Raw genomic sequence first — 25,134 nt, forward strand, 5'->3', positions numbered from 1 at the left:
AAAGTGTAATAACATTTATAGAAAGCATGAGGTTCAGTGTTCAGTATGAAGAGCAAAGACTGACGTTGAGAAATGTTTCTTTTTTGTAAGTTGATAAGGATAAACACATCCCTGGAACATTCCGTCCATGGCAGGAGATTTTAAAAAAAAAAAAATATATATATATATAATGCCAAATTAGGTGTTCAATGCTGGTAGAGTGAACGGGACTTTGCCCAAAAAAAATCTCACATGCATTAGAAAAATTCAGTCAAAAACAAATTTAGTACTACATCTTCTTTGTGAAGAATGCATCTCAGTTTTCTACAGATAAACTCTGTTTGTCCAGAAAAAGCTCAGGAGAAGGGGTGAAGCACTCTCTCACACACAGATGGACAGGTGAAGCCACCTTTAAATGCAGCTCTGGAAACATAACATGAGAGGTCACCAGGATGTGAAAGTGCAAATCCTCCTGATATATGTTAGTCTGAAACCTCTTCAATGGAAATGGAGTAAAAAAAGTAAATTAGTAAGATGAACAAGAACTTTAAATGTTTATTCAAGCACTGACTTTTCTCATATTCAATAGCTGGCTCAGGATTCACAAATTTCACCTCAAACAACAAAGAAACAGAATGAATACAATAAAAAATTTATCATGCTGCATCATCATACAAGTTCCCATGATATAAACTGAAAAACAAAGAAAAAGCAACTAAAACATGAGCTGCTGCTGGGCTGTTGTATCTTTCAGAGCTCTTTTTACTTGTCTTCTCAGAGATATTAGATTGTGTCATGACAAAGTAGTGCAGCTTTATTGAGTTTAAAATAGCAGACAAAGATTAATGCAATACAACAGCTTTTATGAACTTACCAGCAGTGAAAAGGCTGGAACTGGAAATTCAAGAGACATACATAACCACGAGGACACCCCCGCATCTACTGCCGTGCCCAGGAGGTCTTCACATGTACATTTTTTGTTTGGTTTGTGTTTTTCTTAAACAACATCTGCTTTTAGCTGAACTTCAGCACTTGGTATAGTTCAAAGAACTTACTCAGATTCAGTTTATTTTATTTTCCTCTGCTGATTCTAAAGCACGGTTCTAGCCATATCTAGATCTATGACTTATACAAGACAGATACAACAAATTGTGCAGCAAAAGAAAAAGTAAAGCCTTAAAAAAAAAATTTATCAAATTCAGTAAACTTTAATAGACTTTGAATCAGTGAGACCTTACCTTCTGTCCTAGAAGAGAGAAAAAAAGGGCACCAAAACAAGGTGAATCATGCAAATGCCCCCAAAAAGTGTCTGCCTGTGATACATCAAAATAAAATAAACTTTCTTCCCCATAGCTATGTGGGGAAATACCATCCTGATTACTTCTGTTAGCTATTGCTACATTTTATTCTTCAAAAGCATTCATAAACTATTCCAAAACCCTCATGTGGGAAAAATGTAGCTGTTTTTCACAACATTAACACGAGGTTCCTATATATCTAAGTCAATTGATTTGATTCTTTACCAGCTATATAGATAAAAACAAAAATAAACTATTTTATGAACATCCTGCAGTTCCTCTGAGAGCAGCTGTTACTGTAAACATGTTTCGCTAGAGGCAAATTTTGTTCTTTCCTTTTTCATATAATTCCTGCTTTCCTCTAATTTTCAAGGTTGATTTAGTAGGAATACAACAATAGGCAGTCAAGCCAAGATAGCACTGTAGTTTAAGTTTTACAAAAATGTTTCCCCACACAGTAATACATATTTTGTACATCCAAATCTTCTTGTAGCTCCTGCAAATGCAAAGTTTAAGTCAATTCTTAGTTTTGTTTTGGTTTGTTTGGGTTTGTTGTTTTTTGGTTTTTTTGGTTTTTTTTTTTCAGGGAAAGCTTTTAAAAGCATCACAAACCACACCACTACAGTACTGAAGCTACTCAGTACATGAGATTTCTGCATGAGATTTCTACTTACTCTATGAATTCTGCTTATTTCAGTTACAGGTCAGTTTGCATAAACATTTCATTACAAAAGCAAAGAAGAAATGTTCTAGGTGATTTTTCTCATTTCCCCTATAAAATCAGGCTTTGTTTCTTTGTACTGAGAGGGAACTGGTGCAAGAAGGGATTTAATATGACAGAGATCATATGCACACACGCACTGATTATTTTAGCAGTTATTATTATGACAATCACCTCGCACAGAAGCACGAAAACAGATGAAGGAGAAGATGTTTCTGTACCATGAACATGGATTCACCACAGACAAATCACGCTTGCCCAACCCAAATGCTCTCCACATTGAGGACAAAGCCCCACATCTGTCAGTGGTCTCAGTCGGAAGGTGAGGAAGGATGAGCTGCATCAAGGGGTTACATGGGTTGTAAACTGGCTCCACCACTCAGCCCACAGAGGTTAAATCAGTGGTTTGGTTGGTGATAGGTAGTAAGCCAAGCAACCCCACGAGTTATTATTTGATATCCTTATTAGCAAACTGAGAGAAGCAGTAGAATACATCTACAGCAAATACAGTGACAGAACCAAGCTTGGAAAGGGGAGGATTGATATAATATAGATATTCAGCTCAAAGCAACCTCGATAAACTCAAGGACTTGGTCAACAGAAGGGCACCCATAAGAAGTGGAAAATGGCACACCTGGGTCAGAATAACCCCACCCATCAGTACAGACTGGGAACAGACTGCAGTCCTGATGGAAAGGTCCTGAATGAGTCCGCTCAGGAACAACAACTATCATGGAGCCAAACTCATCTCAGCAGCACAGAGAACAACAGGGTCCAAAAAAACAGTTGTGGCGTGGGAGGTTCACACTGGTCTCAGAACTTTTCCCCAGTGGGTAGGAAGTGCAGCAGTGGAATAAATCATCCCAAGAGATGGTGGAAGCTGTACACTGGACATGTCCACAATGAGGCAGACAAAGCCAGAGCTGGCACCACTCTGTGCTGTCATGGGCTCTACTCTGATGGGGACCTTGGATGAGATATGCTACAGAGGTCTGTGATTCTATCTGCAAGAACCCTTGGCAAGAAATCTTCCATATCTTACCGAGACTTTTTCCTTTGGCAAGGTTCTCTCCATTAGCCAAGAGAAGTCTACTTTCACATCAGATTTATCTACTGTAAGAAGATATTTTCTCATGCAAGTTCAATCAACTTCTGCTAAAACTAAACTTGCTAACTATTTCAAATGTTGTTACTGACAAAAATGCCTCCAGATTTCAGCTGTTAAGTAACTGGTATCGTAACATCTCCCTAGATGTAAAGCAATATTGCTCTTGGGTGAAAGGAATGTCTGTGATAGTTGCTAGGTCCAAGCAAAAAAGGGAACTGCATTTTTTATCTCATCCTCCCCTAAAGCTCCTGTCTATGAGAAATCTTCAGCATTAACTGAAAGGTTGACCATAGACTAATTGATTTAGTGGTTCGTGGCACAGCAAAACATCTCAGTCGCTTGAGGACAAACCTTGGCTGCAGGGTTTTTCTTTCACTTTAGCCAAACATTAGTATGTATCTGTGTGGTAGGAAAGACAGAATTAAGTCTTGGTCACAGTAGAAACCATCAACCTGGCATTTGTGACATTGGAACCAATTTTAGATTCAGGCTTCTTCAGGTGCTCACATTCAAGCTCTGCCTAAATACCACTCATTCAAAGGTTTGTAATTCAATGTAACTAATATTCTAGTCCAGGCTGTTACTAAGAGACACTTTCATTATTTCGTTGTGTAGGTTTTTCTGAGCTGGAAATACAGACATTCCCTTCTTACAACCTCCAGCATGTTGCTCTAAAGTTTACTTGGCTTCACTTTTGAATATTTAATCCCTTTCCCTGCGTGCCACCACTTCACTACACTGAACACAAACTATCAGACTGCACTCCGAAGACTTCTGTCACATATCCCAGTGACAACCACAGCCTCCCACTCAATAAAAAAAGATTTAACTTATGTTTTCCCAAACCTATGAAGTCAGGCTCTCACCAACACACCTGTGGCATTTCCAAAGAAGCACCTCTGAGCTCTCTGCTGTGAGATGTCTCGCTCACATTTGGGCAAAGCTCCCGCACGCACATCAAGAAGTTGACTTAACTACAGCGGTTCAGAACCTTGTACCAACTCAAACATAATCTGGAGTACCTGAAATACCTGAATGGATAGCAGGCACCCTCAGAGATCAACTATGAAATCAGATGCTCCACAAGAAAAAAGGTAAGAAAGGCTTGGCATCATTCATATTTTATATACAGCATCCCAAAATGCTTTACTTTATCTGAGAGATTAAAACTCACATCTTTCCTTAGCGAAAGTGTTTAGGGCAAAGCAAGTTTAGAACAGAGTATCTGCCACCCATCTGGTTACATCTGAGGCACGGCACAGGGGAATATTCAAAGCTGAGAGGGGTGGGAGAGCAAGTACAAGGGTCTGTTCTGTAAGAAAAAGGACACCCAGCTGAGGCAGAGACCTCAGGTTTGGTTATCTGCTTTTGACATTATTTCGACATTTTGCAGAAAGCATTCAAGATATTAAAAAGTAAGTGAATTTGTCAGCTCAACTTCCAAAGCAGGTTATTCAAGATGATTATACTGTTAAAGGTAAGGAGGCAGTGTTCATTTTCCAGCTTCACGGCATACAGACAATTACTGTAAAGCCAGCATTCCTACTGCCTTATTCTCCAGCTACAGAAATATTTCTCATAAAAGCATCCCACTAAGCCAGTAAACAAATACATGTTGCCACCTGCTAGAAATGGGAAACAACTGTTCACAGCACACTGTGGAGAGTGAGCTGTGCAAATCTGTTTGTGCCATGTGTAGAAGCTGTAAACTACTTGTCTAACTTGGCAAAGGGAATATTAGAGAAACTTTACAAGTCTCTGCACTTGTTTATGATGAGACACTAATTTATATCATTCCTGATTAGATCCATGAAAATACTTTTGATCTATAAATAAGACTCCCTGTTGAAGTACATGAAGCTAATTCAAAACAAGACATTCTTTTGCTGGAATGTGAGCAGCTGTGCAGAAAATAATTGGGATTGCTAGTCAAGGACTGCTATTTCAAAGTATTCCCCGTGTAAACATGGGTTTTGTTGTTCTGCTCTATGGTTCGTTATTGTATACCTATTTACACTAAGATACTGTAACTCCTCGGTGCCATCAGAGAAGAGTTAAAGGTAGAGAACTTTGTTTCTCTTAGCAGGTGTGCCCACCAGCATCCCAGCCTCCCCTAAATTATCTGTCTGTTATCACAGCAAGGATCAGAGCACAAAGCAATACAGTTTCAACTCACAGAACACTATTGCAGAATAATCATCATAAAGAGATTGAGAAAGCAAACTCTTAAATGTGCCCAATAGTGACCCTTGAAGCACTTCTTACTATTCTCTCTCACATCAAATCTTTGGATGTACTTTATACCTAGTTTATAATCTCACTTTAATTTTCATTCCATCTGCCATCTGTTATGCCTGAATTGCTGGATCAGCCTCTCTGTTACACTACCCAGCAAAAAAGAAGTTTCTTACTTTGTCAAGTCTCAAACATGAATTACAATTTCTCCAGTGAGTCAAGTAAAAATTAAATTTAAACTCTCAGCATGATAAAACATCCTCCCAGTATCCAGATAAGTGGGCTCTCAAAACATAGATTTGTCTTCAGAAGACTTTTGAAAAAGCAGCACTGAGAATGAGCATTTGCTTTCTCTGGCTGTAATCCTCTCTTTATTACTATGTCTCTTGGTAGTCTCCAGTTACAGTAGTTACACACTACAGAAAGTCAAGAGTTCAAATTAATTTTATTTATACTTAGTGTTTGCAATAGGAAATGTGTTCCATCAAGTCTGAGCAGGAAGTTACAACTTTTATTGATAGACTTCCAGTCGGTCAAAAATATTCTGGGCAGTTCGTCCCGCAAAAAGTGGCTTAGGCTTACTTTTCAAAGCAGCAGCTGGATTGGTTCCTGGAAACTTGTTGTCCAGAGAACATTCAGGAGCTGGCAAAATGTCTGGGAAGCAGCAACAGCTCTATCTCTGCCTTGCAAGTTCCTGGATTTCCAAGACCTGACACCTGCACACCAGACAGGTCAGGAGATGAACAATCCCAGGCAGTCTATACTTGTGCTCAGAATAAGGAATCCCTGAACAGAAAAGAGGCAGAAGTGCTGGGTTTAAGAGCATGAGAATCAAAATTACAGTGATGGAGTAGGAAACAGGGGCTAAAGGAAAGACAGCAAACACAGAATTTGAGTGTGGTTTTACCCTCTCTCTCTCTCTCTCCCGGTTAGTTTTGCAATTTTGTCATCAACTACAAAATCCTGCAACAACTTCTTAAACCCATTTTTGGTAACAACCAAGAGAGAGCTTCCTGGTAATGAAACTTCTATTTGAAATCACTTTACCATTGGCTATAGTGTAAGTATTTAATTATTTTAATTCTAGTTTTATATTGGTGAGGTGTTTTTTTTTAACCCCCCTCCTATTTAGGACCTACGTATTAGGGAAATAAGGTATCAAGGTGATTAAAGAATCAATAAAGACATAATAACCAAAGAACCAGTGGTATTTTGCATAACATATTCAAATAAATGTTAAACTTACTGACTAGTGAAAAAAACCACGGTTAGTATATGCATTCCCAAATTCTCTATGTAAGGTTTGTTCTTAGTGTCTTTTCAATTATGTTTTGGTGCTCAGAAAACTTACTTGACACAATTAAATCAGACTAAATGAACATGATTAAGGGTGCAAAGTCAGGCATGCCAAAGTTAGGAAACACTAAAATTAGAAAGTAACGTGCTCTGCATTTTTCTCATTAGGAAGAAACATTATGAGAGAGATCCTGCCTTATTCAGCAAGAATTTGTTTATTGTACACTATTCAAATCCTGCTCCCAAAAAAGAAAATCCTAATGTGCTTTTCCATGGCACTTGCAACTGTAATACCTGAGTACTCGCACATTGAATTATTTTCATAAAATGTGTCTTAGAAAAGGCATATTTTCCAATCTGAAAAATAATGAAACTAAGGCAAACGAGGTTAAGATCAAAGGTATTAAATGACTCAAATGGCCAATATAACATTTTTTGACCTAATTTTTTGAAGAGCATGATACTGAGCAGTGATTCATGTAGTCAAATATTCAAGCCCTGTCTCACAGTACCCCATGCCATTCCAGAGGTATGGTCAGTGTCAGCTACTAAGTTGACCTAACAGTTCACTGCTGCTAAAAGAAGGTAATCTTCAATTGTCTCCAATTGTCTCCCTTCCATTCTCCCAGACAACAGATTTCACCCTTCACTTGCACAGCTTGGTATTTGACTATTCAGCAAGTCACTATATCCCAAAGAACAAAAATAATACTGAGGCAACCACAAAAATTATTAGTTTCTGCTGACTTTGTGGGCTAAACTAGTTTGGCAAGCAGAAGATTTGATGTAAAGGCAGAAAAGTGATACAACTCCAAGACAGGGAATGGGATTTCCCCTCCTGGAGGCAATTGCGTGTTGGATCAGGTCACACATTGTGCCCAGCTGAATGAGTGGCTTGTTTGAAATTCGGACTGGTTCAAGAACAGGCTGCCAAAGCTGGCAACTGCTCCAGGGGAAGAAAACAGCCACCACAAACCTTTTTAGCAGTGCACCAGGGAAAGGAAGAAAAATCCATCTCATGTCCCCAGGAAACAGGTTTCCTGATTTTAACTGATACTCACCATTACTGCATTCCTAGGGAACAGATCTATCCAGGAAAAGAAAAGGATTCTTGAAAACCATTTGCATTCCAGTTTTTGTAACACAAGGTAAAAGAGCTCATAAGCAACAACTTCTCTTACCACAGTTTTGCACTGACCCTTCTGCACAACAAACTGCTGGACTCCCACAAACAAGCTGCACAGAAATCAAGCACAAACAAGAAATGACACCTCTGGCACAAATCCTGTTTACAACAGAATGTACAGATACATAATAAAAGATGTCATCTAAGTGAACAGCATACCCATTTAACAAATTCTGAGGTTTTTACTCTGGAAACCTCATAACTTATTTTAATATTCACTATGCATTCACTGAGCCCTCCAGCACCCTTTTTCAAATTGAAGGAATAAAAATTCTGTCACACAGAATATTACTGATAGTGAAAAGTTTCATTTTTGCCACAGTAGCTCTGCCACATGGACAGTGACAACGATGGACAGAGACTACAAAACAAACAGATATAAATTGTCTCTGGGCAACAAGACCAGGCCTTAGGGCTTCACTCCATAAATACTCCCAGCCCTGCTGATGCAACTGTTCACAGGAATGCATGGTGCAACACAGTGCTGAAACGTTTGTGGGGTTTTTTTTAAAGAAAAACCAACCAAAATACCACAAAAATCCCAATGACCTTTCAAGCACAGTTTACATCATTAGTAAGGTTTATACAGCCAAAAGGAATCAGACTTCAGCGGAGGATAAGGGAGGAAGGAACACGAGATTGCATTTTCATATACATCAGAACAGCATTGCATTAGTCCTGCCACCATCTATTTCATTTGCTCTGGTCCTGACTGAACATGTGACCTTCTCATTGGGAATGAGAAGGGTTAAGGAACTGAAAGATTCAATACTCCAAACATTATTTTCCTTTTCAACTCCTCTGGTCTTATTCTGACAGCAATGTCATTTCAGTGGACTACAGGTTCACACCCAGAACCTCTTTAACCGACTTTTTGAGGTTTGTATTTGCATACAGTGATTCTTTTCTCATGTTTTGATCAAATACTTGAGGCAAATTCCAATAAATTAATAACCAGATACAATTCCAAGTGCAGTCATTCCAAATTTCTAACAAGCATTGGAAAGTCTGAACAACTGTCCTTCTTCAAATGTTCCTCAGCTGCAGATACACTTTGCTCTTCTTACCCCTTTTTGAGATGTAGAGAAACCCTCCCCATAGAATTCTTGAAAAAAACCATAGCAATATTTCTAATTCCACATGAAATTTCATTTTAATGCCAATTTTTAAGTTGCCCTTATTTTGAATTTTCCCTTCTATTTTTCTTATTTGCAACATCCCACACTAGTACAAAATTAACACTTGGCTGATACGTTTGATGGATTTGTTAGTCACAAACTGTGTGTTCCAACAATATTACAGTGACATTAATGAGCAAATTGCAAAACTTCTTTTTCAATCAAATTGAGCCTTTTTCATTTACTTGTTTAGCAGCAAAATCCCTGACTGAGTTATATTACAAACAAAAGATGTTTGTTGGAAATACTGGAGAGAATTCTATCCTGCTGTTTCCATCCCTTTGTTCCACCTTTGGTGTGATAAATCAGATCAGCTCCTGTGCTCATGCCTGGCAATCAATAAACAGCATTCAAGTCTGTGTAATTTTTGGCAGTTTGTTGTCACTTGACTGGCTGTAATTAAAACAACAAGCAATCAAACAGTAACATAAGTATTGCAAATACTGGAATACACAACTTGTCAGCCAGCCTTTACAGACCTAAGCATCCAAGTGCTTTTCATATACTTTAGGTACTTCCAGAAAGCAGCAAGTGCATTGCAAAGTCTCACAACTTGGTTTATTTAACCTCTCCATCCTGGCTGTGCTGAGCTGACTCTAATCATCCCCCAATGAAAGATCAACTCTTGCTCTTCAGAGCTTCTACAGTTCTAGTTCCCAGAAGACTAAAAAACATCACAAAAATGCTTGACAGACATTTTCGAATAATTGAGTTTTATTTTCTAAATTCCTCACAATAACAGTGTCACCATTCTAGATATGTCAGGGTGAGGGAAAAGTTCAAAACAAACAAAAGTATTTTGTTAGACTCATCCTTTTGCATCCTCCTTAAAAACTATTAGTTCTTAAGGCTTCATAGTGTAAAATACATACTACAAATATTTAAACTACAAAAGGCTCTAGAACACTCTTTAAAACACTCTTAACTTACTCAAAAAAAAAAGAAAATATATTTATTAAAACGCATTTTCGAACTTGAATTTAAAGCACTTGGGAATTAGACAAATCTTAACCACAGAAAGGAAAACTTAATAAACTTTCCTGAGACTCAGCATACTTGGTCCTGCAATTTCCCTGTAGCAATGTACACACTGAGAATGAAAAACAAGGAATGTAAATTTATGAGTAACGCTAGTAACACAACGAGATACTCATTATTTTAAATTACAATATGCAAGCACATTTACAAAACAGTCTGCAAACTCTTTTCCAACTTCTCCAGACTTGGACTGAAACCATATAAGCTATAATTTAAGATTTATGTTCTACAAACATATATCCTTGGTTAATTTTTAATATACTGAAGAGGTTCGATTGCAGCATAAGCACAATAAAAAAAAAGCAAAGTGTACAACAAAGTAATACCACTTACATATTATGTTGGTTAACATTCATATCAATTCTTTCTACAGGGGAGATTTTCAGCAATCCTTCTGATAGCCTCATATGATTTGTTGCACATCAAACTACTTCAAAAGTAGCACAAGAATTTCTGCATATAATTTTTTTGTGTATTATTTACTTTTTTTTTTTTCCTAATTCATGTTAATAAACATCACATATTTACTACTACGACACAGAGGCATTGTCTGGAACAGGCCAGAAAGGAAGAGTGTAGTGGACTTAATGGGAAACTCTATTTTCAAACAACAGTGGCACTCAGATCGATCTGGAGAATAGTCTGTAATAATGAGCAAGATCAACAGGACACACTCGCCCTCAACAGAACACAAGATTAAAAGCCCAGATTCACTTCTGAACTCGGCCAGACTGCCAGGAACACCTACATAATTCTAGGGGAAGATACCAGATATTCTACTGATTTATCTTTAAGATTTGTTGAGTAAGTGGTTCTACCTGTTTCGATATCCAGAAACACTCCTCCTTCTACAGAAACCTCAAAGTAAGATGGGGGAAAAAAGAGATCTTAGAAGCTTTAGTAGCTTCTGTGGGCATAGATCAGTTTTAATTTAGGAACAACCAAACGAATCCCAGTCCTTGCCACACTAACATAGTACATTCCACACATCCTCGCACATGAAGTATTGCCATGTTTCCATGGGCTAGATCAGCAACAGAAAGCAGACAATTTCTCAAGTCATCCAAAAGGAAGTTTTCAAGAATTTGACCCTGAGAAAGAGACAGACAAAAAGAACCAGGTTTGAAAGCACCAAAAAAAAAAAAAAAAAAAAAAATAATTCCTGTGGTAAAGCTTAAGAATTTAGCTGCCAATCAGCCATTGAAAAGAGTCTGGGAAATAGTCTTATTAAACCTTTGGATTAATGAACGGTTCAAATTGCACTGTCTAACAACATTTAAGTATTTCCACATCAAAAGTTTGATTTTTTTCTTAAAATAGCAAGGGAATGCATTTCCATCCAGACACTTCTGAAGTAAATCAGCTGTAAAATAAATAAAAAAAAAAAGAAGGCCCTTCGAATACAAATTTGCAGTAGATAAAACCTTAAATATAAAAATACAGCCATTAGTGGGTGTGTGCTTTAATTAAAAATTAATTTGACCAATTTCATCAGACTATTTCTGCAGGTGGGCCTCTCAAGATCCAGCTTAATTAAACCTCACAAAACACTCACTCAGGCCATGACAAATAAAAGACAAGTTACTGTTTCTCCAGCATAACGTCAGGTTTGTCTGACCAGACACGCCATGAGATACCAAAAATAAAAAAATATATATATATTAAAAAAATAAATAGAAGAAAAAGCATCAGCCCTAATATTGCAGACAGAATGGTCCTTCTGGATAAACAGATAAATCTAATCATCAAATTTTTGGGCACAAGTTTCAGATGCAACAGTAAATACAGTCATTGCCCTCAGGAGGCTCATTTGGTTTACTGTGTGTGACTAAGACTGTGCTGGGAGGACAGTAAGATTTTGTCATTAAATGTCTCATCTTTGGCAGGGTGGGAAGGGAGAAAGGGAGACTCCAGAAGCAGACAAAGAGCCCAATTCCCACCCACCTCTCCCAGGGATTCAGTGCATGGGCAGAAGGCAGAGGTATGCAAAAATCTGAGCTTTCATTGCCCAAGTAACAGTTGGACAGTAACATAACAGCATGACAACAGCTTTGGGAAGAAAACTCTTTAAAAGCTCCACTTTCTGAGAAAGCAACTTAATTCATGTGGAAGTATGGACATAATGAACTCCCAAATGCTTTAGCAATAAAGTCATGAATAAACTCACGAGGGCTGAATAAGCATTTACACAAATGCACTTAGAGTTCATAAAATAACAGGCCACATCAGATAAAAAAAAGAACCCACAGGATGAAAACGTTCCAGAGCTGCATCTTATGTCTTTAAAGCCAAATTGCAGGATGGGAAAAGCTGGCACACTCTGAACCAAAACAGAAATCACACCAACTCATTGACTGGTGTCCCCAGACAACTGCACACAATGTCCTGGCACACCTTAGGAAGTATTAAAGAACACTTTGAAAGGGACAACTTGAATCTCAACAAACTGATAGCACTTTTATAGCACTTATAGCTTCGTACTGGAAAGCACTTAAATATGGTAGTTATTGCCAACAGGAGACTGTCCCAAGAATGTGTGTGCCAAACAAACTAGACATTTTGGCTTAAAATTATATCCTGTCAATAAAAACCACAATTAAAAAACAACAACAACAACAAAACCCCCACCAAACAAACAAACAAACAAAAAACACCACATGAGAGGTAGTAAAACTTTTCATAGTTGTTCTGTTCTAGTCTTATATTCTTAGGTTCATAGAAAAAGTAACTGGAAGGGAGAGCTCAAAAGGTCATCTGGGCCACTCCTTTCCCAAGCCCAGCTTATCTGTACTTGTCTCATTCCCCACAGAAGTTGTTTAAACTGGAGCTTAAGGTCTCAGGTAAGAGACTGTGTAGGATTTCCAGGCAGCAGATCCCAGAGCTTCTGTATCATTATGCTTAAAAAAAAAAAAAAAATCTGCTGGTTTGATGGTAACAAAGTTCAACCTGCCTGACTCTCTCTTGCTTTGATCCAAGTTCATTATTTCTTGTGCTCTCCACCATGCCTCTACAAATACTTCTTGCACACCGTTATATCAACCCTTAGTAACCTTCTCTTCAGATTAAACTCCAATTAGTTCTTTTATTCCTCCTTCCAAGTCAGGTTTTCCCAGACTTAGGTCCATGTGACAATTTAATGAATTTAATTTAAAATTTACTATATTTTAATAGAATTTTTTATCTTGCTATGAAATCTGGAGTAAAATGGAGTACCATGAAGTAAAAATAAAATCTTTAAAGAATCCTAGAAAACCAAATATACAGTTTCTTTAAAGCAAAAGTAAATATCTTTTTTGGTAGACAATCTCCCAACCTTAGATCATCAATGTTGAAAATTTGGTCTCTAAATAACAGGTCTAATTATTGCCTGTTCTAGGTCAGGAAAGGACTTTGTCAGCCAGACTTTTATTAAAAACAACTTGTTTTAACACCTCAGTTGATTTCTCACCAATATTCAGCCTTATATTTTTGGACACTAAGAGGCAATTTCAGAATCCTTCTTTAAAAACAAAAAACAAACAAAAAATCTAGTACACTTAAACTGGAAAGGAATACAAAGGAATCCTAAAGGCATTATCTTAAAATTAAGATCCTAGTGATCGCTGGGCCATATCACGACTTACAACACCACATTTCTAGATCCCCAAGATCATCCCCTGCTGATTCCAATGGAAGTTCAAGAAAGAAACAATGTTCAGCTCTAGGAGGAAGGAGCCACTGCAGTAGGAGTGATAGGTTTTAACACCAAACAGATGTTAACAGTGTTTTATATTGCTTGGCAAGGTTTTGCTGAGCTGTAAAGATGACAAAGATGTAAGACAGAGGTGGTGGTTATTGCCTTACCTTTCAGGTCTACATCATCTCTGTAGCCCATCAAACATAATCCAGATCTATTAAAACCACACAAAACCATCAGAAGTCTGTTAACACTGGATAAATGTGACTATCACGTTAACCTATGGCTTGATCGGCATCAGATACAACAATAGCTTTATATGACAAGTTGAATCTAGAGCAAAAAATACTTCTGTGTCATCTTTAAATCACACATTTTCCTTCTGCTGTCTTGAAGTATGGAGATCTGTGAAAGCACCAACCACTTCAGCCAGGAGACCCAAGACCTGGGATATCAGATGGTTGTTTTAACACAATCTTTTGGAACATATGAGGGTTCACCTGATTTTTTTTTTTTTTAAATGACCAAACAAGAATCTAATCATTTCCAGCATCAATTCCTCACCAAAAAAGCCTTCTTCCCCACAGCAGCATATATCTGCCTAAAGTGCATGCCCACAACCAACAATCTTCCTAAAAATGATCTGGAATTAGAACTAAATGTAATGGTTTCATTGTTTCAATGTTATAAAATCAAGTATGAACCTTATCCTCCAAAAGCAGGTGGAGGAGGGAAAAAATTCCATTCCTCTTCCTCCTGAGCTCACTCAAACACTGAAAGCAGGAAGTTAAATTGCTTAATAACATGATTATCATAGCAAAATTCTTAACCCCACTCCCATGGGCACACAGACTCACACTGCAGGTGCCATACTTAGGAAACAAGGACAACTGAAAACTGACAGCATTCCTCTTTTGTTTTTTCTGCTTTTACATGTGGACTATATTATAGGGTTCACAAAGATGACCAAGTTCAGTCTTCCTTCTATCACCTCTCCCCACCCATCCTCCCCCAACTCCAAATTAAGAGTATTATTAAAAAAAAACCCAAACAACTTTTGGGTCAACACCAAGAATTTTCTTTAACACTTAATTGTGAAACACCTGATATAACATCTCATATTAAGCATGACTGTGTCCAAAACATTTTATTTATTATTGACCTTATAACATATGCATCTCCAAACAGTCTACATCATGAAATTCTGTATTTAGAAATACAATACTCTGTAAAATGCAATACCTTGAGTCTGGAAAGCAAAAACAAGCAAATATAAATGATTAGTAGTTTATTTCAAATCTTGCAACAGCAAATCCTCAGTCAAAAACAACTGAAAAATGGAATCATGCCTACCTTGACAAACAGCAACCACAAAAATAAGGTGGTAATTCCATACCCTCTCTTGCACTGTAATCTAAGTGACTCTATCACATCCTCCCCAGGTAAGGGACTTACAAAATATCAAAGAACCATTATTAACAAGGGAAAAACAATGCAAGGAATGAACAGGGAAGGCTTCTCACGGGAGAGGATGCATGCTGCACCAACTCTTGCTATTTGAATGCATAATTGTATTTCAGAGAATCTTCTGCTCTGCTTCAATAGGTATAGCAACCCATCCCCACACCACGTGTAAGGAAGGAGATGAACACTGTAAAGTTTATAGAGTTTTAGCACTAAAAACAGTTGCTGAAAAGATATCAGATGTTTTCCATAAAGAAGAGGAAGGATCACAGAGACCATCAAGTGACTACAGAACTTGCCATAGGACACTTCATGCTCTGAACTGGAGCAACAAAAAAAATCCATTGCAGCTTCCACTCTGAGCCTCTGCAGGGTACAGACATTGATGAGTCTGAACCTTCTTTCTTAGCAATATGACAAAAGGAGAGGTAGATGTTTTTGAGACTCATATGTCATCATTTTTCCTGCAGTCTCTTAGTCCCTCAGAGACCAAGAAAGCCTCTCAGTACCACCAGCTCAGCACACCCACTGCATATTTACTGTACTTCAACAAGTGTCACTGCAGTTCATCTGTACCACACATCAGGTTTGCAGAGAACTTTCTGTTCACTGTCACTTAATTACTGCTTGTGTGAATCCATCTTTTGTTTCCTGTTTCATGCTCTGACAGATTCTTCAGGATATGCTTTTTTTTCCCCCTCCCATATTGACTTTGGGTCCAACAGAAAATTGGTCTATAACTAGGTTTAATAAGGCACTATAACCAGGCTAAATATACATTCTGGATAGACTCATCTCACACAGGATTGTACCACATATTTCTGAAAACACAAAATGTCCAAGACCCTTTCTTGGACTCTACCAGGATCTCTGAAAACTCAAAACAATGGAAGCTTTTGGTCTGTCAATTCAAATTCCAGATTCTTGCTGGATCTGAGTTTTGCAATTGGCAACATGACAAATTCTTTTCCCACATGAGAACTGTAGCACAAATTTCCCCTGATGTTTACTCAGCATAACCTTCCTAACTACTCAAGAGTCAGTGCTGGAGAGGGGGAACCTTCATCACAAAGTGATCTCTGGGACACGTGACTGCCAATTGCCGTGGATGTTTGTCTTGGACAACGCAAAATACTTTTGGTTGAATGTAACGTTATTTATTTTGGTAGCATAACTGAAGAGTGACAGATGTTTGTTTATTCTGCTGACACACTGCACCCATAAAGCTTAAGAGATAAACCCATTTGACAAGAAAATATTGCTGGAAACCACCTTCTTTGATACATCACTTATTCGTTAAAACCCCATATACTACTCATTTTGTACATATATCAGTTCCATTACTCATAACAGTTTGATGAAAGAACTATATTCTTCCTTAGAGAATCAGTATACACATAATAAAAGACAATTTCTTTGTTACTGTATAGTGAGTTAATGTGCCAATATTTTATTACACTTAAAATTTAAACTGAAATTGGTTTTAATTTTATCTTGAGTTAAATATCCTATCCAGAGGTATGTATCCAAATGCTGAACTACTTCAAAAAATTAAAGGCTAAATTACAATCAACTGCCTTTCCCTACTCTTTTTATGAGACCCATTTTTATGGTCAATCTTGACGTCAATGTGAACACCAATATGAAAAAATACTGCATCAGGCTGCAAACTGTGTAAAACTTTCATGGCAGTGAAACTAGTACAGCCATTAGTATAAAGAAAAATTGGATTGTTTTGACAAATAGCTGGGCATAACACTATTTCTAAGTTAAAATTTTACTGCAATCCCAAGCTGATGAAATATATAGCATTTGTTGCTATCAAAATGCAACAAGTCAAAGCTAGAACGTTATGAATACCTCTTTAAAAAAATCGTATTCTAATTATCTGATCCTTATAATACCTGTTGTTTACATCATAACTTTCATTTCAAGGCTCTAAAACATATGCAATGACTGCTAATCGCAAAAAAAAAAAAAAAAAAAAAAGATAATTTAAGAGAAAACACATCACTGGATAGGTTTTTACTGTAGGCCAAATTCTCAGGATGATGAGACAAATTAATATCTGCACTGCATATTTTTAGCCACTTTGCAGTTAATAGGCTGCTTTGGATGTTTTTACTGCATAGTCAATGGTTACCGTTTGCAACAATAGTCACTGTCATTTTTAATTACCATTGGGCAACAGCCTCCTAACATAAAAGACTTTCTATAGTCACAATAAATAACTGCTGGCTCATAAAAAGCCTTCAGATCAACTTCAGGTACACATGGGCTTCGTGGACTTCAACACAGACACACAGTAACTTTTTCCAGAACTACACAAACTTGATCACTGCAAACTAGGACCAATTTTATGCCAATTAGGAACTTAGGAAAGAATGCTGAAACTACAGTGGGCACACTCCTAGAAATCGCTGTTTGCACCTCTAAAAAAAGCCCCTTGTGACCCTTAGTGGTATGAGAGATCACAGAACATCCTGAGTTGGAAGAGACCCCCGCCAAGGATCACTGAAATCCAACTCATGGATGGTAAATGATATCATGTGTTATTAATTACAAGTTTCAAAGCCAAATGATGAAATTAAGACAACACCTTTCAGGATACAAAGTTCCCAGTCTAAACATCACAGATGAAACTCTACACAAAACTCTTCACTTTTTGTAACATAAAGCTATTAAATGTATTATGAAGGAGAGGTACTCTAAGGAAGAGTTGAAAAATTGACCCTGGACATTAAACAGGTTACTGTTCCATGTGCAGATCACTTCTTAAACATTTATTTTTAATTATGACATTGAAAATATTATGGAAATGGCTGTCACCCAGAGAAGTGGCTTCCCAAAAATTATACCAGTCCAACTGGGGACATTCCCCCCAAAATATACATCAGAAATGCAGAGCATGGTGCTCTGCACATTTCAGCCTTACCTTCCAAGTGTCAGAATGCCATTGTCTCTTTTCAAAACACTAGACAATATTTTGTACTCTATGCCCTTTGGTATAATTTGAGGAACTCCAGCTGACAATACTCTGACTCATCAATATTATGCAGATGGAAAAAGGCCAACAAAATCAAAGCACCGGGATAGAAAAGAGCTGGCAAAGAGTTGCTTATTGAGGCAGAAACAAACATAAATACACACTGAGGAACTTTCAAGACTGTATTCATAATTCTCAGTAGAACATGTTGCTCATATGTCAGGAAAAGGGTCAGTTTAGCATTTTACCCTGTAGACTTCTACACCCAGAAAACACCTGCTTACATCTTCAGGCTTGCTAACAGACCGTCCCTTTCTCCCAAGATGGATCTGGACAATCACAATCTATGAAGCACCTCAAGACTAGACTGTTGTGCTTTTCCAACAAATAATGCTGAACAGAGGTAAAGATGTAGTTGAATACAGACCAAAACAGCTTAAAATCAAATGCAGGCATCCAGAACTTAGACTGACATTAAAAACTGCTCAAAATATCTGTTGTACTTATCTATGTATCTACTAATTTTGCTGTGCAATGCTAATCAGAAACTTGAAACTACCTATTCCTTCAGCTTGTGTGCTCTACTCCTGACTTCTTGTCCTCTCTAGGTTTATACCACTTCCCCCAGCCACACCAGGAGCAGGCAATCCTTTCTGTACAAGCTTTAAGCACTTCCACGGGTTAAGTTCTCCCGTAATTAGGTGGGCAGAGATGTTTAAATTAATAGCAAATTGACCTGATTTTAATTAAGTTTTATTCAAAGTAAGTATCAATAAGGTTCAGAAACCTTGATACACAGCCAGGATGCAACTGCGTTTATTTTGATATTGTTGCGTCAGGATTGGAAGAGCTAAATTTTTTATTGGCCCAACAGGGATGAACACCTCTTGTTTTTGACATCTTCACCAGTGTAACAAGGTAGGGCTGAAAGTAATACAGTGTATCTTAAATAGATTAAGGGATTTTATCTGCTTAACTTTTATGTTGCAATGACTCTACCACAGTCTTTACTTTCTTCAAGCTGACTTCCCAGGAGGTACAAATCTGCAAAATCCATTTCCTCTCCCACAGTTATTGAGTAGAATGGGAAATGGCAATTGTTTCTCCAGAGAATCTTTCCCAGATACTTTGACCTTAAAAGTAAACAGGATCTTTTCTGTCATTTCTGTGCCAGCATTTGAGGAAACACATCAACCTGTGCACAACAATGTCAGTGTAACAGTTCTCTTTGTGTGTTTCTCACAGTCTCAACTCCACTGGTCACCTCTCAGCTCACACTGAAGGACAGCAAAGACTTTGGTTTTTGTATCTATTTGGACCAGAGGAATGATATAATAACTGCATTAGATCTCATTCAAGTCACTTATATGGAAAAGTCAGAATGACTGTCACTCCCTCACTTCAGAGATGAAGGATGAAAGAGGAGATGTTAAAAAAAAAAAAAAAGCAGTTTATAAATACTTAAAAAAACATATTCTTTAAATATCAACTTCTATCTCTACTTGTCTGTCACAGTGCAGCATAAATACAGCACCAAAAGAGATACACATACATTTTACAGTTTAAGAGGAGATATGAGCAAATGTCAAGGCATTCTCTTTCTGGAGATGTATCAGGAAGGAAAGCAGAGAAGTTATAAAAGACCTACATAAAAGGGCATGCAAAAGCTTTCAAGCCATCATTATTTCCTTGCAAGACACAGGGAAGATATTCCGGTTCACACAGTCATTACCAGATCACAGCATTCCCACTGGTTAAATTCCCTCTATAAAACCCAAGCACAGTCACCTGAGAAAGGTAGAGAAACACCTGAACAACACAGTACTTAAGTTTGCATGATTTTCACAGAAACATCACCTAATCTTTACTGTTCTAAAGGGAAACTGCCATGTAGTTGATGGTCTAAGATTTACCAAGATAACAAATGACATAATTTTTTAGACAGAGCGTACATTCAGTTTCTCAAAGCTAAAAGAACCCTTCTCCACACACACAATTCCAACTGAGAAATATAAACAGAAGCTGTTTGGATCCAAAAACTTCTATTTATTCTATTATTTATGTGCTAAGACATATTCCAGGCACTGTGTAGACAGAAAATACCATTGTATAAACAAATTTTACAGACTAAGCCATATTGGCTTGTTCTCCAGATGAAGAAAAATATTCCTGTCAAATTGAGAACTGTTGGAGAAATTTGTTTTTAGTATTATAGAGGGTTTCTTAGAATAAAATCCCGTTCTTTGAACAACAAAATAAAAATATATTTTTAAAGTGTTTGGGGCTGTTTCAACCATACAGAAAAGACCTCAGCAAATGGCCATTTTCAGGAACAAAATACTGACTCTGTTGTCTACAGAGATCAAGATATGAGTAGATAACTGAAGCAGGGTAACACATGTGGAAACTTAAGGTGCAGTTTGTACTTCAAACTATGATTTCCTAAATTTTTCATATAAAATTTAATACTTAACTGCTCTTCTCTGGCAATTGATTAAACTGGTCAGTCCTTGGCAAGTCATAAATGACAAGCTTCATTGTGGCCTGTGATCAATAACCTGTACAGGCTGATTCTGTTTAAATTGTCTCACACTTTTTCAGTATTAAGCTGTCCCATCCACTCTACTCTGCACCTGAAACCAGTTCACATAACTTCATACCACGTGCAAATGGAGCAAAAATCATCTTTCAAATACCTGAGAACACTCCAGACTTCAAATGGCACTGGAGAATTTCCGTGACCACGCACAAAAGAAACAAGATAAAAACCGTAAATTTTAATCCTGAAAACCCTTATTCATTTCAGCAGACCCAGTGAAATTATTCAGCTGTTTGAGGGCGAGCACAAACACAGCTGTTTGCACTGATATTCTCAATCTTGCATGTCTTGGGTTTGCAATCTACAAATTTAATTGAGAAGGCCAAAGGTTCTCCAATATTGGTACAAATAGTCTCATTGGGGAAATGGAGAGTTGGTTGCTGCCTTTTTTTCAACATCCCAAGATGCTGCTAAAACTGCACTTCTGGCTGAATCCCAACAGAACAGTTGAACAACTCTACAAAGGCCCATCTTTTGTTCAAAATTTTAAACCAGACATTGATAATCTGTCAATATTCAATATCAAGGTATTAACCAGTCAGCTGATATTTCTATTTAGCTACCCCAAAAAAACTCCTAAATTAGCCACAACCACCTGAAAATACCTCAACAGCACTAATTCTGGTATGGGTTTCTGGAAACATTTCATTATCAAATCACTACTACTTGGATTTTTGTAATGCTTTAGGACTTTTGATGCAAATGTTATGTGAGTGTCCACCCTGTGTGCCGCTGTAAGGCAAAACATTGCTTGTCTCAAAATTTCATCGTAGATATTGAAGTACTTTAAAAAGATATTACCACTACACCTGTTTCATAGATGGAAAACAATAACAGAAAGGTGAATTGACTTGTCCTAATCCAACAGCAAATCAAGAAAAACTCTATTTGTTCCAATTCCACTATTCCTATTCATTAGGAATACAGCATCTCTTAAATATAGTACATCCCAATAAAGTAGGGCAATAAAACAATTTCAAAATACATTGAACAAGGAAATTAATTGTCACTTGCTCTAAATATGGAGCTTTCTGCTTCAATCTAAAATAGCAACCTTTATATAAATAAAAATTTTCATCCAAAATAATAATCCATTATTAATGCCATAGCAATGCACCATTCCATACAATTGTCAACTCCAACAATAGTAAAAAAGCAAAACATTGTCCACTAACAGCAGCACTTGAATTCCTTTTCCTCCTCTTCCTCCTTATTAGTGCAGAATACAACTAGTGAGCTTTTAATACTTTTCAAGAAACGACAACTTAAAACCAAAAAATCAATGAAATGCGTTGATCATTTCTGTTGTGAAAACAATTCGTAACAACTGTGAATTACATTGCTGTTGGGTCTATTATTTATCATTTCACCTTAAGTCCAAAAGCGTACGTTCCATTCACAGGTTCAACCCGCGCTGTTGCACAGTAACAGTGGATTCAGCCTCTGGAACAGGTATCTGATAACACCCTCTTAGAGCACTTGGCAAAGGAAAGTGTGGGACTGTGACCCACAAAAAGCTCAAAGTATTTCCTAGCAAATGCACCAACACCTTAAAACTTGCAACACCACGTGTCTCAGCTATGCTGAACTATTGGTTCCCCTGCAGACTTCTCAGAAAACAAGTGTTTTCCAACCACTGTGTAAGGCAGGGAGAAAGAGAAACTCAAAACTTTAAAATATTTTACTAAGGATGTTTCTAATGCATCGCCAAAACCCCAAGACATTTCAACATCTATTACTAGAAAGCTGAACGTGCCTCATGTCCCCCAATTGTCTTTTCACTCTCATAGTGAAAGTACTTTTCACTACTACAGGGAAATGATCCCACTGTGCTGAAAATTAAACCTGACCTTTCCCCTTTCTGTTTCCTAAGCATTCAAATAGCCTAATCACTAATTAGTATCTCTGGTGGCTTTCTCAAAACACAGTTTTATGTGCAAGCATGACAATCCTTCCCATATCCCTCTGAGTTGATCAGCATAATCTGAAGTTCTTCCCTGAAAAGCTCAGGGTAACACTGAACCCTCTCAACTCAAGGAAAATCAGAAATGTGGTCCAAGTCTCTCTGGCTGCAATCCAAACTCCCCCAATATTTACAAGCTAGAACACTGAGCTCTGATTTTATTTCCTACTTCATATGGCCACCATTTTTGATGTTTAAAAAAAAAAGAAAAAAAAAACTAAATACACATCATACACATGCTTAAAAATAGGAATGCAATGCAATCCAAATAAATCAATATTACTTCACTCGGCAAGAAGCTAAAATTCATTAATTCAGAATAGCAGAATTTACCTGATTTTATGCTGTTATTTGGTAAGGTAAAAATCTATTCTGGTTTCTGTTTTTGTTTTGTTAGAGTAGGAGGATTATTTTAATATGGAGAGGATTGATTTTGTTCCTGTATGCATGAGCTGCTGTTGATATTCCCAACCAGAAAGACTCCTTTCTAGAATTATCATCAATATATATTACAAGAGAGTGTTTACTTCCACCCCGCCTCTGTTCTAAAAGCCTCCTCAGTGTTAATTCCCAGAGCAAGGCTACAGGTCTCCTGCTCAAAATTTCTCTTTAGATTTTCTAATCCTTTTCTCCTTAATCTCCATTATACGAGAGGAAATCCACGTATGCATGGTCTGTGAGGAGCTAAGTAACTTTACCTCTCACCATAGTTACCACATCTGATTTAACCACTGGCTCTGGACATTGAATCATTGTCCTTTAAGATTCCGGGTTTTATTTGTGCATGCCTCGATACATTCATCAAGCACAAAATCCTAAAACCAGACTGATTTTAATGTCATTAGTAGACAATCACGTTTCAGTTTATGTGACCACAAGATAACACACCATCCACCTCTGCTGTTTCTGCACTGTACGTGTTGTTTTCCAGAATCTCAGAAGGTAAAATGTTTAAATGTGTTACTACGACTGTTATTGAAAAGGTTTTCTGTCTAATTCAATTCCTTGAATGATTCTGAAACAATTTTTACAGTCAGATTTTTATCCGTGTGCTCAACTATTCTATTAGACTTTTTTGTTTCTCATGGTAACCAATTTTATTTGACTTAGCAGAAGCTGTTCAAATATTTAAAGGCACTCTGAGATGGCAGGAGTTTATGTAGGAGCGTACATGTTGTGTCACAGATATTCCTTTCCTTGCTCTTTTTTTTTTTTTTTCCCCCTTTCAGAAACAGTAGCAAAGAAATGAGAGCTCAGCCTGCCACACTGCACCGGGAACGTGCTCACTTCATCTGTTTATGTAAATATTCAAGTTACAATGGGCACATTTCGAAATTACAGGATCGGTAGGTAAAACAGATGCTTCTTACGTTCCTTCATATGCCCTGAATCCCTCCTGCCAGAATCGCCAGGCGCAACGCAAGAACTAAAGTATAAACATCTGCAACACCTCTCTGTTTTGTTAACATTCTTTCACACGTTTTCTTGCTAACTCCAAAAAGGCACCACGGTGTAAAAAAAAAAAAAAAAAAAAAGAAAAAAGAAAAAAAAGAAAAAATAAAACCAAAACACACCAAACAGTGAAATTGGAAACATCTGCGAGATAGCGACGGAAAACGGGATGAAACATGAATAAACAAAAACATGGCGAAAGTGGCCTGGGGTTGTTACACTGTCAGATCATTTTCCCGAGCCCAACATCAAGGCTTTTGTTACAACCAAAGCGGTCATTTGCATGGAGAACCAACAGGGTTTCTTCTTCTTCAGCGTTTCCCCGGCCGTAACACACACACATCACACACACCACACACACACACACCACACTCGCCTCTCTCCGCGCACACCGAGGCAAAAACCTCCCCCCCCGGCACACAGACAACGCGGCCAAAGGCGCTCCCGGCCCCGCCAGCGAACCCCGCAACGCCCCGCACACCCCACGCCAAGCCACGGAGGCGTCATTTCGGCACGAAAACCAGGAGACGAACCTTTGGAGCGCTGCCCCAGCCGGAGTTCCTCTCCCTCTCTCCCTCTTGCTCTGCCGCCGCTGACAAGATCAGGCTGAGATTAACAAGTCCATGCTACTCTGCCAGCCCCGCTCCTCCGGCGGCTGCTCACGCCGGGGGCTCGCGATGGCACCAAAACTTTGGGAAAGTTAAAAAAATTGGAATGAATCGGGGCGACGTGCAGCACAATGGCAGGGAAGCAGGAAAACACTGCCTGGGCAATTATTGCAGCAGCACGCAGGGCACTGCTCTGTAGTCAAGGCTGTGTCAGCAGTTTCTTTCTAAACCCCCCCATATTCAGGGGGATGTAACTCAGAAAGGAAAAATAAATAAAAAAAAAAAAAATTAAAAATTGCTCACGGCCAAAAAAACTGCTCGCAGGTAAACCCCTCCCTCCCCTTTGC

The 25,134-nt window shown here is 37.9% G+C and overlaps 1 protein-coding gene across 2 annotated transcripts in view; it reads right to left on the reverse strand.

The window, feature by feature from the left end:
• CTBP1 (C-terminal binding protein 1) overlaps positions 1-24,844 on the reverse strand; it is a 234,579-nt gene extending 209,735 nt beyond the window's left edge. Inside the window, exon 1 of one of the 2 annotated variants that reach the window (XM_050338088.1) lies at positions 24,713-24,844. The gene's annotated coding sequence lies outside the window, so the exon portion shown is untranslated. The remainder of the gene's footprint in view (positions 1-24,712) is intronic. The other variant, XM_050338087.1, reaches the window with a different exon arrangement.
• Between the last annotated feature and the right edge of the window lie 290 nt (positions 24,845-25,134).

The sequence above is a fragment of the Myiozetetes cayanensis genome, unplaced genomic scaffold, assembly GCF_022539395.1.
Source record: "Myiozetetes cayanensis isolate MyiCay16 unplaced genomic scaffold, myiCay2020 scf7, whole genome shotgun sequence".
In the NCBI taxonomy this organism is placed as follows: domain Eukaryota; kingdom Metazoa; phylum Chordata; class Aves; order Passeriformes; family Tyrannidae; genus Myiozetetes; species Myiozetetes cayanensis.